Source organism: Pseudorca crassidens, chromosome 5, assembly GCF_039906515.1.
Source record: "Pseudorca crassidens isolate mPseCra1 chromosome 5, mPseCra1.hap1, whole genome shotgun sequence".
NCBI lineage: Eukaryota > Metazoa > Chordata > Mammalia > Artiodactyla > Delphinidae > Pseudorca > Pseudorca crassidens.
This window is the reverse complement of record NC_090300.1, coordinates 116,938,442-116,953,701: the sequence shown is the minus strand read 5'-3', so window position 1 is coordinate 116,953,701 and position 15,260 is coordinate 116,938,442. Positions and strand designations below refer to the sequence as shown.

The following is a 15,260-nucleotide window of genomic DNA, read 5'->3' as shown; positions in this document are numbered from 1 at the left end:
GTCCCGGGATCCAGGGACAACTTCCCCGGGAGAACGCAAGGCGCGACTCAGGCTGGTGCAACGTCACGCTGGCCTCTTCTGCCAAAGGCTCGCCCCACATTCCATACCCCTCCCTACCCCCGGCCTGAGGGAGCCAGAGCCCTCTAGTCAGCTGCTCCTTTAACACTGTCCTGCCTGTGCGAAAAACAGATGCCCTCAGGAGACCTACATGCAAAGGCAGGGCCAAATCCAAGCTGAACCTCAGGAGCTGTGCTAACAAGAGAAAGGGAAATCTCTCCCAGCAGCCTCAGGAGCAGCAGATTAAATCCCCACAATCAACTTGATGTACCCTGCATCTGTGGAATACCTGAATAGACAAAAAACTGAGGTGGTGGACTTTGGGAGCAACTGTAGACTTGGGGTTTCCTTTATGTGCCTTATTTGTTTCTAGTTTTATGTTTATCTTAGTTTACTATTTAGAGCTTATTATCATTGGTAGATTTGTTTATTGTTTGGTTGCTCTTTTCCTTTTATTAATATATATATCTTTTTCCTTTTTCTCTTTTTGTGAGTGTGTATGCTTCTTTTTGTGATTTTGTCTGTGTAGGTTTGCTTTTACCATCTGTCCGTTTTTTTTAGTATAGTTTTTAGCACATGTTATCATTGGCGGATTTGTTTATTGGTTTGGTTGCTCTCTTTTTTTAAAATTACTTTCTTTTTGTTATTTTAATTATATATATTTTATTTCAATAACTTTTTAATTTAATTTAATTTAATTATATATTGTTTTCTTTCTTTCTTTTATTTTCGTTTCTCCCTTTTCTTCTAAGCCATGTAGCTGACAGGGTCTTGGCACTCCAGTTAGGTGTCAGTCCTGACTTCTGAGGTGGGAGAGCCAAGTTCAGTACATTGGTCCACCAGAGCTCTTCTGGCCCCTCATAATATCAATCGGCGAGAGCTCTCCCAGAGATCTCTGTCTCAACACTAAGACCCAGCTCCTCTCAATGACCAGCAAGCTCCAGTTCTGGACATGCCATGCCAAACAACTAGCATGACAGGAAAACAACCCTACCCATTAGCAGAGAGGCTGCCTAAAATCATACCAAGTTCACTGACACCTCAAAACACACCACTGGACAGAGTCCTGACCACCAGAAAGACAAGATCCAGGCTCATCCACCAAAACAGAGGCACAAGTCCCCTCCACCAGGAAGCCTACACAACCAACTGAACCAACCTTACCCACTGGAGGTAGACACCAAAAACAACAGGAAATATGAACCTGCAGCCTGAGAAAAGGAGACCTCAAACACAGTAAGTTAAGCAAAATGCGAAGACAGAGAAATATACAGCAGATGAACGAGCAAGGTAAAAACACACCAGACCAAACAAATGAAGAGGAAATAGGCAGTCTACCTGAAAAAGAATTCAGAGTAATGATAGTAAGGAAGATCCAAAATCTCAGAAATAGCATGGAGAAAATACAAGAAATGTTTAACAAGGACCTAGAAGAACTAAAGAGCAAACAATGATGAACAACACAGTAAATGAAATTAAAAATTCTCTAGAAGGAATCAATAGCCGAGTAACTGAGGCAGAAGAATGGGTAAGTGACCTGAAAGATAAAGCAGTGGAAATAACTACCACAGAGCAGAAGAAAGAAAAAATAATGAAAAGAATTGAGGACAGTCTCAGAGACCTCTGGGACAACATTAAACACACCAACATTCGAATAATAGGGGTTCCAGAAGAAGAAGAGAAAAAGAAAGGGACTGAGAAAATACTTGAAGAGATTATAGTTGAAAACTTCCCTAATATGGGAAAGGAAATAGTCAATCAAGTCCAGGAAGCACAGAGTCCCATACAGGATAAATCCAAAGAGAAACACACCAAGACACATATTAATCAAACTATCAAAAATTAAATACAAAGAAAAAATATTAAAAGCAGCAAGAGAAAAACAACTAATCACACAAGGGATCCCCATAAGGTTAACAGCCACTATTTTAGCAGAAACTCTGCAAGTCAGAAAGGAGTGGCAAGACATATTTAAAGTGATGAATGGCGAAAAACCTACAACCAAGACTACTCTACCCAGCAAGGATCTCATTCAGATTTGATAATGAAATTAAAATCTTTACAGACAAGCAAAAGCTAAGAGAATTCAGCACCACAAAACCAGCTTCACAGCAAATGCTAAAGGAACTTCTCTAGGCAGGAAACAAAGGAGAAAGAAAAGACCTGCAATAACAAACCCAAAAGAATTAAGAAAATGGTAATAGGAACATACATATTGATAACTATGTTAAATGTAAATGGATTAAATGCTCCAACCAAAAGACATAGACTGGCTGAATGGATACAAAGATAAGACCTGTATATATGCCATTTACAAGAGACCCACTTCAGACCTAGGGATACATACAGACTGAAAGGGGATGGAAAAAGATATTCCATGCAAATGGAAATCAAAAGAAAGCTGGAGTAGCAATTCTCATATCAGACAAAACAGACATTAAAATAAACACTATTATAAGACACAAAGAAGGACACTACATAATAATCAAGGGAACAATCCAAGAAGAAGATATCACAATTGTAAATATTTATGCACCCAACATAGGAGCACCTCAATACATAAGATGCTAACAGCCATAAAAGGGGAAATTGACAGTAGCACAATCATATTAGGGGACTTTAACACCCCACTTTCACCAATGGGCAGATCTTCCAAAATGAAAATAAATAAGGAAACACAAGCTTTAAATGACACATTAAACAAGATGGACTTAATTGATATTTATAAGACATTCCACCCAAAAACAACAGAATACACTTTCTTCTCAAGTGCTCATGGAACATTCTCCAGGATAGATCATATCTTGGGTCACAAATCAAGCCTCGGTAAATTTAAGAAAATTGAAATCGTATCAAGCATCTTTTCCGACCACAACAGCATGAAACTAGATATCAATTACAGGAAAAAGATCTGTAAAAAATACAAACACATGCAGGCTAAACAATACACTACTTAATAACCAAGAGATCAGTGAATAAATCAAAGAGGAAATCAAAAAATACCTAGCAACAAATGATGATGAAAACACGACAACCCAAAACATATGGGATGCAGCAAAAGCAGTTCTAAGAGGGAAGTTTATAACAATATAATCCTACCTAAAGAAACAAGAAACATCTCAAATAAACAACCTAACCTTACACGTAAAGCAGTTAGAGAAAGAAGAACAAAAAAACCCCTAAAGTTAGCAGAAGGAAAGAAATCATAAAAATCAGATCAGAAATAAATAAAAAGAAATGAAGGAAATGATAGCAAAGATCAATAAAACTAAAAGCTGGTTCTTTGAGAAGATAAACAAAATTGATAAACCATTAGCCAGACTCATCAAGAAAAAAAGGGAGAAGACTCAACTCAATAGAATTAGAAATGAAAAAGGAGAAGAAACAACTGATGCTGCAGAAATACAAAGGATTGTGAGAGATTACTACAAGCAACTATATGCCAATAAATTGGACAACCTGGAAGAACTGATTCTTAGAAAAACACCACCTTCCGAGACTGAACCAGGAAGAAATAGAAAATATAAATAGACCAATCACAAGCACTGAAATCGAAACTGTGATTAAAAATCTTCCAACAAACAAAGCCCAGGACCAGATGGCTTCACAGGAGAATTCTATCAAACGTCTAGAGAAGAGCTTCTCAAACTCTTCCAAAATATAGTAAAGGGAAGAACACTCCCAAACTCATCCTATGAGGCCACCATCACCCTGATACCAAAGCCAGAACAAGGGGGCACAAAAAAAGAAAACTAGAGGACAATATCACTGATGAACATAGATGCAAAAATCCTCAACAAAATACTAGCAAACAGAATCCAACAGCACATTAAAAGGATCATACACCATGATCAAGTGGGGTTTATTCCAGGAATGCAAGGATTCTTCAATATACACAAATCAATCAATGTGATACACCATATTAACAAACTGAAGGAGAAAAACCTTATGATCATCTCAATAGATGCAGAAAAAGCTTTTAACACAATTCAACACCTATTTATGATAAAAACTCTCCAGAAAGTAGGCATAGAGGGAAATTACCTCAACATAATAAAGGCCATATATGACAAGCCCACAGCAAACCTTGGTCTCAATGGTGAAAAACTGAAAACATTTCCATTAAGATCAGGAGCAAGACAAGGTTGCCCACTCTCACCACTATTTTTCAACATAGTTTGGGAAGTTTTAACCACAGCAATTAGGGAAGAAAAAGAAATAAAAGGAATCCAATTTGGAAAAGAAGAAGTAAAACTCACTGTTTGCAGATGATATTATAGTATACCTACAGAATCCTCATGAGGCTACCAGAAAACTACTAGAGCTAATCAATGAATGTGGTAAAGTAACAGGATACAAAATTAATGCACAGAAATCTCTTGCATTCCTAGACACAAATGATGAAAAATCTGAAAGAGAAATTAAGGAAACACTCCCATTTACCACTGCAACAAAAAGAATCAAATACCTAGGAATAAAACTACCTAAGGAGACAAAAGACCTGTATGTAGAAAACTATAAGACACTGATGAAAGAAATTAAAGATGATACAAACAGATGGAGAGATATACCATGTTCTTGGATTGGGAGAATCAACACTGTGAAAATGACTATACTACCCAAAGCAATCTACAGATTCAATGCAATCCCTATCAAACTACGAATGGAATTTTTCACAGAACTAGAACAAAAAATTTCACAATCTGTATGGAAACACAAAAGACACTGAATCACCAAAGCAATCTTGAGAAAGAAAAATGGAGCTGGAGGAATTAGGCTCCCGGACTTCAGACTATACTACAAAGCTACAGTAATCAAGACAGTACGGTACTGGCACAAAAATAGAAATATAGATCAATGGAACAGGATAGATAGAGATAAACCCACACACATATGGTCACCTTATCTTTGATAAAGGAGGCAAGAGTATACAATGGAGAAAAGACAGCCATTTCAATAAGTGATGTTGGGAAAACTGGACAGCTACATGAAAAAGAATGAAATTAGAGCACTCCCTCACACCATACACAAAAATAAATTCAAAATTGATTAAATATCTAAATATAAGGCCAGACACTATAAAATTCTTAGAGAAAAAACATAGGCAGAACACTCTATGACATAAATCACAGCAAGATCCTTTATGACCCACCTCCTAGAGAAATGGAAATAAAAACAAAAATAAACAAATGAGACCTAATGAAACTTAAAAGCTTATGCACAGCAAAGGAAGCCATAAACAAGATGAAAAGACAACCCTCAGAATGGGAGAAAATATTTGCAGATGAAGCAACTGACAAAGGATTAATCTCCAAAATATACAAGCAGCTAATGCAGCTCAATATCAAAAACCAAACAACCCAATCCAAAAATAGGCAAAAGACCTAAATAGACATTTCTCCAAAGAAGATACACAGATTTCCAACCAACACATGAAAGGATGCTGAACATCACTAACCATTAGAGAAATGCAAATCAAAACTACAATTCGATATCACCTCAAAACCAGTCAGAATGGCCATCATCAAAAAATCTACAGACAATAAATGCTGGAGAGCATGTGGAGAAAAGGGAACCCTCTTGCACTGTTGGTGGGAATGTAAGTTGACACAGCCACTATGGAGAACAGTATGGACATTCCTTTAAAAAGTAAAAATAGAACTACCATACGACCCAGCAATCCCACTACTGGGCATATACCCTGAGAAAACGATAATTCAAAAAGAGTCATATACCGCAATATTCATTGCAGCTCTATTTACAATAGCCAGGACTTGGAAGCAACCTAAGTGTCCATCCAGAGATGAATGGATAAAGAAGATGTGGCACATATATACAATGGAATATTACTCAGCCATAAAAAGAAACGAAACTGAGTTATTTGTAGTGAGGTGGATGGACCTAGAGACTGTCATACAGAATGAAGTAAGTCAGAAAGAGAAAAACAAACACTGTATGCTAACACATATATAAGGAATCTAAAAAAAAAAAAAAAAAGGTTCTGAAGAACGTAGGGGCAGGACAGGAATAAAGACGTTGATGTAGAGAATGGACTTGAGGACATGGGGAGGGGGAAGGGTAAGCTGGGGCGAAGTGAGAGAGTGGCGTGGATATATATACACTACCAAACATAAAACAGCTAGCTAGTGGGAAGCAGCCACATAGCACAGGGAGATCAGCTCGGTGCTTTGTGACCACCTAGAGCGGTGGGAGAGGGAGGGTGGGAGGGATATGCAAGAGGGAGGGGATATGGGGATATATGTATCTATATAGCTGATTCACTTTGTTATACAGCAGCAACTAACACAATATTGTAAAGCAATTATACTCCAATAAAGATGTTAAAAAAGAAAATTCCTGCTAGGGAAGATTCAACTTACCACTCTTCCTCACACACAGTGTTTACAACCTCATGATCCTGTAAACATTACATACAGCAGAACTATGAAGTGTACTATAGTTTCATTTTCTTTCTTTTGCATTGTTTTCTTAGAGTGAATAAAGCCCTCTTTTTTTAATTTGAAAAATAATAAAAAAAAGATAATAAAAGAATCCACGTACCCATCCACAGATGAATGGATAAAGAAGATGTGGTATATATATACAATGGAATACTACTTAGCCATAAAACAAAAGATGGAATCTTACTATTTTTTGACAATATGCATGGATCTTGAGGGTATTATGCTAAGTGTAATAACTCTGATGCAGAAAGACAAAAACTGTGTGATTTCACTCTTATGTGGGATATAAAAAAACAAAGTAAACAACCAAAACAAAATAAAAAACACAGATACAAAGAATGGATTGGTGGTTACCAGAGAGAAAGTGGGGGCTTTGGTAGGAAGGCAAAATGGGTAAAGGAAGTCAACTGTGTGGTGATGAATGGAAACTAGAATTCTGACGGTGAGAAAGCTATAGTGTATGCAGGAGTCAGGTTATAATGTTGTACACGTGAAAATTGTATAATGATACAAAATAATATTACCTCAATTTTAAAGGTGAAAATGGTAAATATTATGCTTGGTATGCTATTGTAACTCCTTTGAAAGGCACTGAGGCAGCACCTTTGCCCTCAGCCACATGGGTCCAAAAGGCCGAATTGTAGGCTCTTACTTGGGTCTGCCTTTTAGCCAATGGCAAAACTGCAAATATCTATACTGACAGTAGGTGCACCTTTGGAGTAGTCCATGACTTTGGAATGCTATGGAAACAAGGAGGCTTCCTCACTTCCAGCAGAAACCAAATTTAAAATGGTCCTTGTGTCCAGTAATCATTCAATACCATACTCTTGCCAGCCGCTCTGGCTATAATCAAGGGCCCTGTGCATTCAAACTTGACTCCAAGGAGGCTAAAGAAAACCAAGTCACTGATATTTCCACAAAAAAACACTGCTCTCAAAGAACCTTTGTCATGTGCCAAAGGGGTATTAAATCTAATAACTGTTAGTTCAGTTATTAAAGAATAAATATAAATGTATACTATTTATTCTATTCTATTACTTGGCCCAAGCCAGAAAAAGAATTCTGGCTTGGGCCAAGTAAGAATCCAGTCCTGCCAGAGAGTCTAAAACTCCCATTAATGGTCTGTATGTTTTCTCACCAGACGGAAGCCTTCCCTTGCAGACTGGCTACTGTTACTTCTGTGACTAAAATTCTACTAGAAAAATCATCCCTCTGGAGATGGCCTCGGGATTCATATTCACTGGGGAACTCACTTCCCCGGACAAGTGCTTTGACAAGTCTGTCCTGTATGGTCAGTTTTACAACACTTTCACTGTGCTGAACACCCTCAATCATCAGGGCTATTCAAATGTACCAACAGCATCATTAAGCCTCAACTCGCAATTTGTAGAGATCCTTCAAATACTCTGGCCCAAAGCATTAGTCCTTCTAAATCTTAGGTCTACCCCTTTTGGAACCCATTAACTCTCACTCTTTGAGATAATCACAGGATTCAAAATGCACTTGGCCCCTGCTGCTTTCAATCCACAGCTGGTAAAGGGGATATTCTTCAATATTTCAAAAACCTTATTGCTTCTGTTGAGAATGACCATACTTTATAGAACATTCTTTCTGCAGTGCATTCCGGGGAGATGAAGACCTTAAGCATCACACCTTGCAGTGCAGAGATTTTATGTATTGGAAAAGACATCCCCAGAAAGGCTCTCTTCAACCCCACTGGAAAGGCCCTATCAGATACTGTTAATCACTCCTTGTGCTGCCAAACTCCAAGGCAGAGACTTTTGGATCCATGTTCCACATTTTTTTTTTTTTTTTTTGCGGTACGCGAACCTGTCACTGTTGTGGCCTCTCCCGTTGCGGAGCACAGGCTCCGAACGCGCAGGGTCAGCGGCCATGGCTCACGGGCCCAACCGCTCCACGGCATGTGGGATCTTCCCGGACCGGGACACGAACCTGTGTCCCCTGCATCGGCAGGCGGACTCTCAACCACTGCGCCACCAGGGAAGTCCCATGTGCCACATTTAAAGTAAGCACCAAACCCTGACTGGAGCTGCACACAAACTGATTACCTGAAAATAAGGATTTCCAGGAATCGAAGCAGACAACAGTTGAAGGAGACAGCTTTCCCAGGCTTGTATACTTGTGTACCTTTTCTCGCCCTTATTTCCTCCCTCTCTTTCTTGGCCGAGTCTATTGCAAAAAGGGAAAACCTTTCTGACTGTTGGATCTGTCACCAGAAACTTCAATCTGTTCATGATGTTGGAGACCCCTTGATCTTATCCACCTCTTTGATCTCAAGTTCCATTGTTGATTATACCCACAAGCCTATGGGTGTTACCAATTTGTTTAGGCTGTTATGGCCAGGTGCTCCCATAACTTATTTCAACCTTTCTGACCATGACCGCATGAGTTCCCATCTTATGACATTTGTTCCTCTCCCTATTTAAATAGGTTCTGTTCCCTTGAACCCAAGGGAAATATTATACAAACGGGCTGACTCCTCTCTGCCAGGCTTTTAGAAAAGACCCTTTTAGGCTGGGATGCTTGCTTGCAGAATGTCTGCTCTGCATCTAATTCTTATATAATCATTTTAAGCTTTATACCTGTTGCCTGTCAAATTTTGTAGAAACAAAATGCCCAATAGGGTGACGCTAGCTCAGTGCTTTGAGATAATCTCCAAGGCTTATGACCTTGATAAGATATAGACCTTAGATGGGAAATGCCTGAGAGTTCTTCCTCCTACCTTTTCTAGTTCCTCAATGGTTTCCAATCTGTGTACTTCCCCTCCAAGGTGGGACATGACATGCAGGAAAGGTCCTTCCTGGCATCAAGGGACAAAATATAATTCCACTAAAATTGATAAACTGATTCTTGATCAAAGATGCTTTCAAGGGAAGATCTTGATCAAAACGGGGAAAAGTGAAAATAAAAGAAGCCTCATTTAAAATGGAGTCAGGAAGCCCAAAGGGAGGGCTCTCAGGCACATATCATTCACCAAAGCTTACAAACCTCATTAGGAAGAGAGTTCCTTCTGATGCATCTATAGCAAGCTGCTCCCCACCTGCAACCATTGAAGAACCACCACAGCACTCTTCAATTTCCTCCTAAAATCTAATAAAAACTGGCCTTCCCGTTGTTTCCTTGGACTTGCCTATGGTTTGCCAGTTTGCATGTCCTAACTTCCAATTCCTTTACTATTCCCAAATAAGTTCATTTTGCTGATAAAATAGATGGCTCTTTTGTTTTCTAAAGTCAATGCAACCCCTCCTGCTTATTATTTTGAATATAATTTTCAATTTGATCTAATTTTGATTGTTTCCTATTTGGTACAATATAAGCACAACTAAAATTAGTGAAACAGAAATCTGATGAATATCAGTCAGTCATTTAGGGATTTAAGTATATCATAAGAGTCTTTCATTATGTTTGGGGAAATCATATTTCAGGTTAAATTAGGAGAATGATGTATTTCTAATCATTCAGTATTCATGAAGTGAAAAGAAACAATCAGAAAAACTCATTGTCAAGTTCACTTGCAAAAGATTGTGTGCAAAGAACAATAATCACAGGTACACTATGACAAGGCTCCTTTCTAGTGGTTTTGAGTTCTGGAAGAAATATCATCCTTCACTTAATTGGAAATAAGCTGTAAAACAAATCTTATTATGTCATCATTCTTTTGATACTTCAGGATTCATATGCACCAAAAATCCAGATTTAAACAAAACAAAACCCTACTACAACACCAAACTTTTATTCTACAAGATCAAAGTTGCATTGAAAATGATATTTAAAGGCCCCCAAACTTTTAAATCTCAAAACGAAAATCATTTAAAAATATCTGGGAAAGTTCTACACCTGTCTGTGCCACTTGATGAGAATATTAACAATATGGTTTAGTCACACCCACCTAGTTGTTAGTTCGGACTTATGTAGTTTCACTTCTCCTTTTACACACCATCTTGGTTTCAATTTTACCTTTTGGTATCAAGCTCATGCTTGACCCCAAATCAAGGCATTTACTTGGACTGATACGGTGCAGGATTAAGTTGGTTTGCATTGGCCACTTGATTTCACCTCCTTTAGATAAACACATAGCCTAACTATTCCCCCAGACCCTTGGTCCCTAACCTTGTATCACTCTGCTTGGCTGACACACCTGCATCAGTCTTATCCCAACCACCACTGCTGGGGGAAATCAATTGATTAGCAAGGGTTCTGAGTACTAGACAAACCAATACTATTCTGATTCCAGAATACCCAAATTAACTATGTTTGCTCACACAAATGTCTGCTATGTTATCTTTTGGACATTTTAAGTATTTTGAATATTTCATAATAAAAAATGTGGTACAATATTAACTCATCTTTATAGATATGAACTGCAATGTCCTTTCTAGTCCTTTTTCTGGAACACTGACCTCCTACAAGAGAGTTGCATTTATTCAATAATACCCTAAACGGCTAGTGGGAATGAATTTTTCTTCCAACTAGAGAAGGCAGATGTGTGTAAATAGAGCCTGACATCTACAATTAACCTCTCTATATGTGTATGTGACATATTTAAAATTTCTAGGCTTCCTATTTATTCAAAGGGGAATATGATATTAAAATATGAAGGAAAATAAGAAGTGACACTAGATTATATTTTTTTCCTAGAGAACAAGATCAGTGTCACATTCATCTTAGTATTTCAAGTGTGTAGCATAGGGCCTGTCTCAGAATAAGCCTACTATCTTAATGCATAAATGAATGAGACTTAGTTTACTTATACCATATCACTGATTGCCACCCGCCTTTGTGTAATATGGTCACACAAAAGAATTAGTGTAGGTTTGTACTGTTTGGAGACAAAGGGAAGGAATATGTGTAGTGCGAGCAACCCAGTTTAATTAGAATGATTTCACCTATGAGGATTAATGTCAATTGTATGATGGCTTTGAGAATACCGGTTCCTCATATGTTTATTAGGGTCCATTCTTTGCACCTCTTCAGTTTATTAAAGGTGAGCTTCAACATTTTGCTGAAAATTAAAAGTGTGTCTGTGAAATCTCAAAGGAACACGTGGGAGTTAAAAATGTAATTAGCACTGTTTTTTAACAAAATTTGAGATTGTCCTTTCCTGAGATACTGTGGAATATCAGCTGCAGATGTGTTTACTCTGGCAAAAGACTCAAGATCAAAACAACTCCCATAAACAGAGAGCGAAAAAGCCATTTCCACCCTAAAGCCCTAGGTTGCATTCTCATGTTACTTTTAGAATGAGATTTCAGTGCACTTCTGCAGTGTTTACAGAATTGTTTTAAGTGATACAGATAAAAATGTATCCAAACCTTTTCCTAAAAGAGTAGTTATCTGAAAAGCTTTTGCAGTAAAGATAGCCTACGAGGAAACAAATTCATCAGTACAAAGAGTGTCTGATGCTGCGAGGATAACATCCCCACAGTGTCGCTTCCATTTTGCCGCCCGAAAAGCGACAAACTGACGTTTTAGGGGGAATCTAGATAGGCTAAAGGTACAATGTGTTTACAGACAAACACACCTGCACATATGTACACACAATTTCTTGGAATTTAAAAGTTATGGAAGGTTTTTCCCTTTTGTTTTAGTTTAGAAGAGGATCTTAGCATATTAAATTGTGGCATAATCGTATAGTTTTAATACCACTAACGATGAGATCTTCAAAAGGTATGACAGGAGAAAGAATATATTTGGCAACATTTATGACTTTAGTATTAAAGTGTCAGAATTTCTAAATGAATAAATAAGTAAGTAAAGGAGATAAGTTAGGCTGGTGGCCCAGTAAGGACTAAGCAAACCTTAAGTGGTATCCACTACTGAAAGGCAGATGGGCAGTTTTTCAACTCAGCTTCACCCGAATTGTTGCCATAAAGGAAGGAAGGCCAGAGCTATTGGATCTTTCCTTATTGCAAGAGAATCCAGAAATCAGAATTTTAGCTTGATATCTTTTAATGGTTAAATCCCTGCCTTGTTTTCCCTGTTCATAAATGGTTCAGGCAAAAAACAAAACAAAACAAAACAAAAAACAGAACAAAAAAACACATCTGCCAGCCATATTAAGCTACAGGGATGCCAATTTATGATCTCTGTTTTAGGCCAGGCAATTTGATCCATTTGCAATATAGTGTACTTGGATGTCTGTATATAAATCTCCCTGGGTCACAATGCAGCAAGAGGATGCTTTCTGGCTGGACAAGTAGTTAAAGGATGCTTTCTGAACTCTAATATAGTATAATCATATTTATCTTATATAAGCATCTATTTTTAACACAAAAGAAATAGTAATATTTCATAGCAAATAGCTTCCATCATTCACTCAAAGTATTTACACTACTATTGTAATATGACTTTTTATATTAATATTTAAATGGCTATGGAAATCATAGAGTTTTAGATCAAGAAGAAATAATATTACCATGGCATAGCCAATTAACTGACCGATTTTATTATTTAGCAGAAGGTAGAAAAGTAAGCTGTACACATATGTGTTTTCAGAACAAATTACTCAGCTGTTGTATCTCATGCATTCTTTAACTCCTCTCTGAAGAAAACTGAACATGTGTAAACAACCATTACCAGAATTTACTATTAGGAAGCAAATATATATGACCAAATCTGTCAAGGTTATTCTTATTTTTCAGCTCTCCCCAGTGTCTTTCTTTTTATCATAAGCACTGGTCCTCCTTCAAATAGTTCAGCACTGAGAGTAGCCTCTTTTTCTTGTTGCTAACACTGCAGCTGACTCATACAGAATGGAGCAAATAAGCTGATCCAACTAGTGGTTGAAGCTCTTTGCCATAATAACGTGGCTTAAATAAATTTTTCAAATAGAAAATGTTGGGACATTCAAAAGAGAACGGCTGGTGGCAACTACTACTTCTTTTTTTTTTTTTACTACTATTGTATTAAAGGTGTATTGCTCAATTTCCCTCTGCTTACAATGGCTTCCCCCTCTTTCCTGCCAGGCAAGCTCCTATCAATCCTTCAAGTTACTGATTGCTTCCCATGCAAAGCCTTTCTTAACTCCCACAGAGAACTAGTACCTTCCTCCTCAGTGAGGCTACAATGCTATGTATGTTTGTATGTATGTATGTATGCATATATGTATGCAAGTATCTTTCACTATTCTCCCATTAGTTTCACTGGGGACTGGATATGTTTAAATATTATACAATTCCCAGCATTTATAACATCTGGCACATTGGAGTTACTGAATTAGTCATTGTTAAATGAATGACTGATTAAATAAATAACAACTACAACTTAAGCCCTTAATTATCAATTTTTTTAAATTAATCATTTATTTTCCGATGTATTTTGACATGTGGATTCTGGAATAAATTATCAAGTAAAAATGATGATATGGAAATCTACCTAAGTGTGTGTAGCTGTATAACCCTATAACTGCAGTCAAGATGTTAAGGAATATAAAAGCAAATATGAGACTATATTTTTTAAAGGGCAAGTATCTTAACATTCAAAAAATATTTACTGAGCACCTCTATTCTGCCATTCACTTTACTGTGTACTGAGGAAAAGAAGAAAAAAGTATGAACTCATTAAAAAAGGAAGACTTCTAATAAAAAAGAGTAAAGACAGAACCCTTGGGATATGTAGAATCTTTGCATCCAATAGTTACTAGCTAATGAGAAAGACATGGAGAGTTGGGAATGTAATTCTGCATGTTACTTAGAGGTTATGCAGAATCTACATCCACATGTTCAAATCTAACATACTTAAGGTAGCACACACACAGGTAGGTAGATAAGCCCTCACTATCTACTTTCAACACCGCTAGGACACATCTGAGAGAAAGCAGATGAAATACAGCTAACTACAGCTGTTTGGGGAAGGGATCCTGGTTTAAACTAGGATTATTGTGGAAGTGGAGAGAGTTAAGATTTCCTTATACCTTAATATTATATTCACTATCTTTTAATTTTAAGTTGACTTTTGAATTGCTATCTCAAACAATATCCCAATTAGTAAAAATGATAACACAAACGATAGATTTTTATCACCAAATCTCTAACATAGGGGTTCTTTTCTAAAACAGATGTTAAGGCAATAGATGGATACTGAGTTTCTGAGTTTAAAAGCTTAAATCGGTGGATACGTTGTTTTGGAGTAGAAAAAAATTTGATTAAAGTAAAATATAAGACATCTGTTTTGGGGCTAATATGAAAGTTATAAGAAATTCATTAAAAGCAATATATGCATTTGAAAATCAAAATGTATCTCTTTATTTTGTTGACATATTTATCTCAACTTCACATATTATATATCAGATGATGGAATAATATTTTATCTGTTTAAAATTAAAATAAATTTTAAAATGTGGTAAATGCGGTGACTGTGAAAAATAATTAAATATTAAAGGGGGGGGCTTCCCTGGTGGCGCAGTGGTTGAGAGTCTGCCTGCCGATGCAGGGGACACGGGTTCGTGCCCCGGTCCGGGAAGATCCCACATGCCGCGGAGCGGCTGGGCCCGTGAGCCATGGCCGCTGAGCCTGCGCGTCCGGAGCCTGTGCTCCACAGCGGGAGAGGCCACAACAGTGAGAGGCCCGCACAGCGCAAAAAAAAAAAAAAAAAAAATATTAAAGGGACATTCTGCTCTGAAGTTCCAGAACACCAGTGGGGTTCTTTCATGTGATAGACCCACCAACACACACACACACACACACACACACACACACTCACTCACATTTGGGGTCAAAT

The 15,260-nt window shown here is 37.6% G+C and overlaps 1 long non-coding RNA gene across 1 annotated transcript in view; it reads right to left on the bottom strand.

The window, feature by feature from the left end:
- LOC137225322 (uncharacterized) overlaps window positions 1-15,260 on the bottom strand; it is a 616,604-nt gene that overhangs the window by 138,586 nt on the left and 462,758 nt on the right. The window lies entirely within an intron of this gene.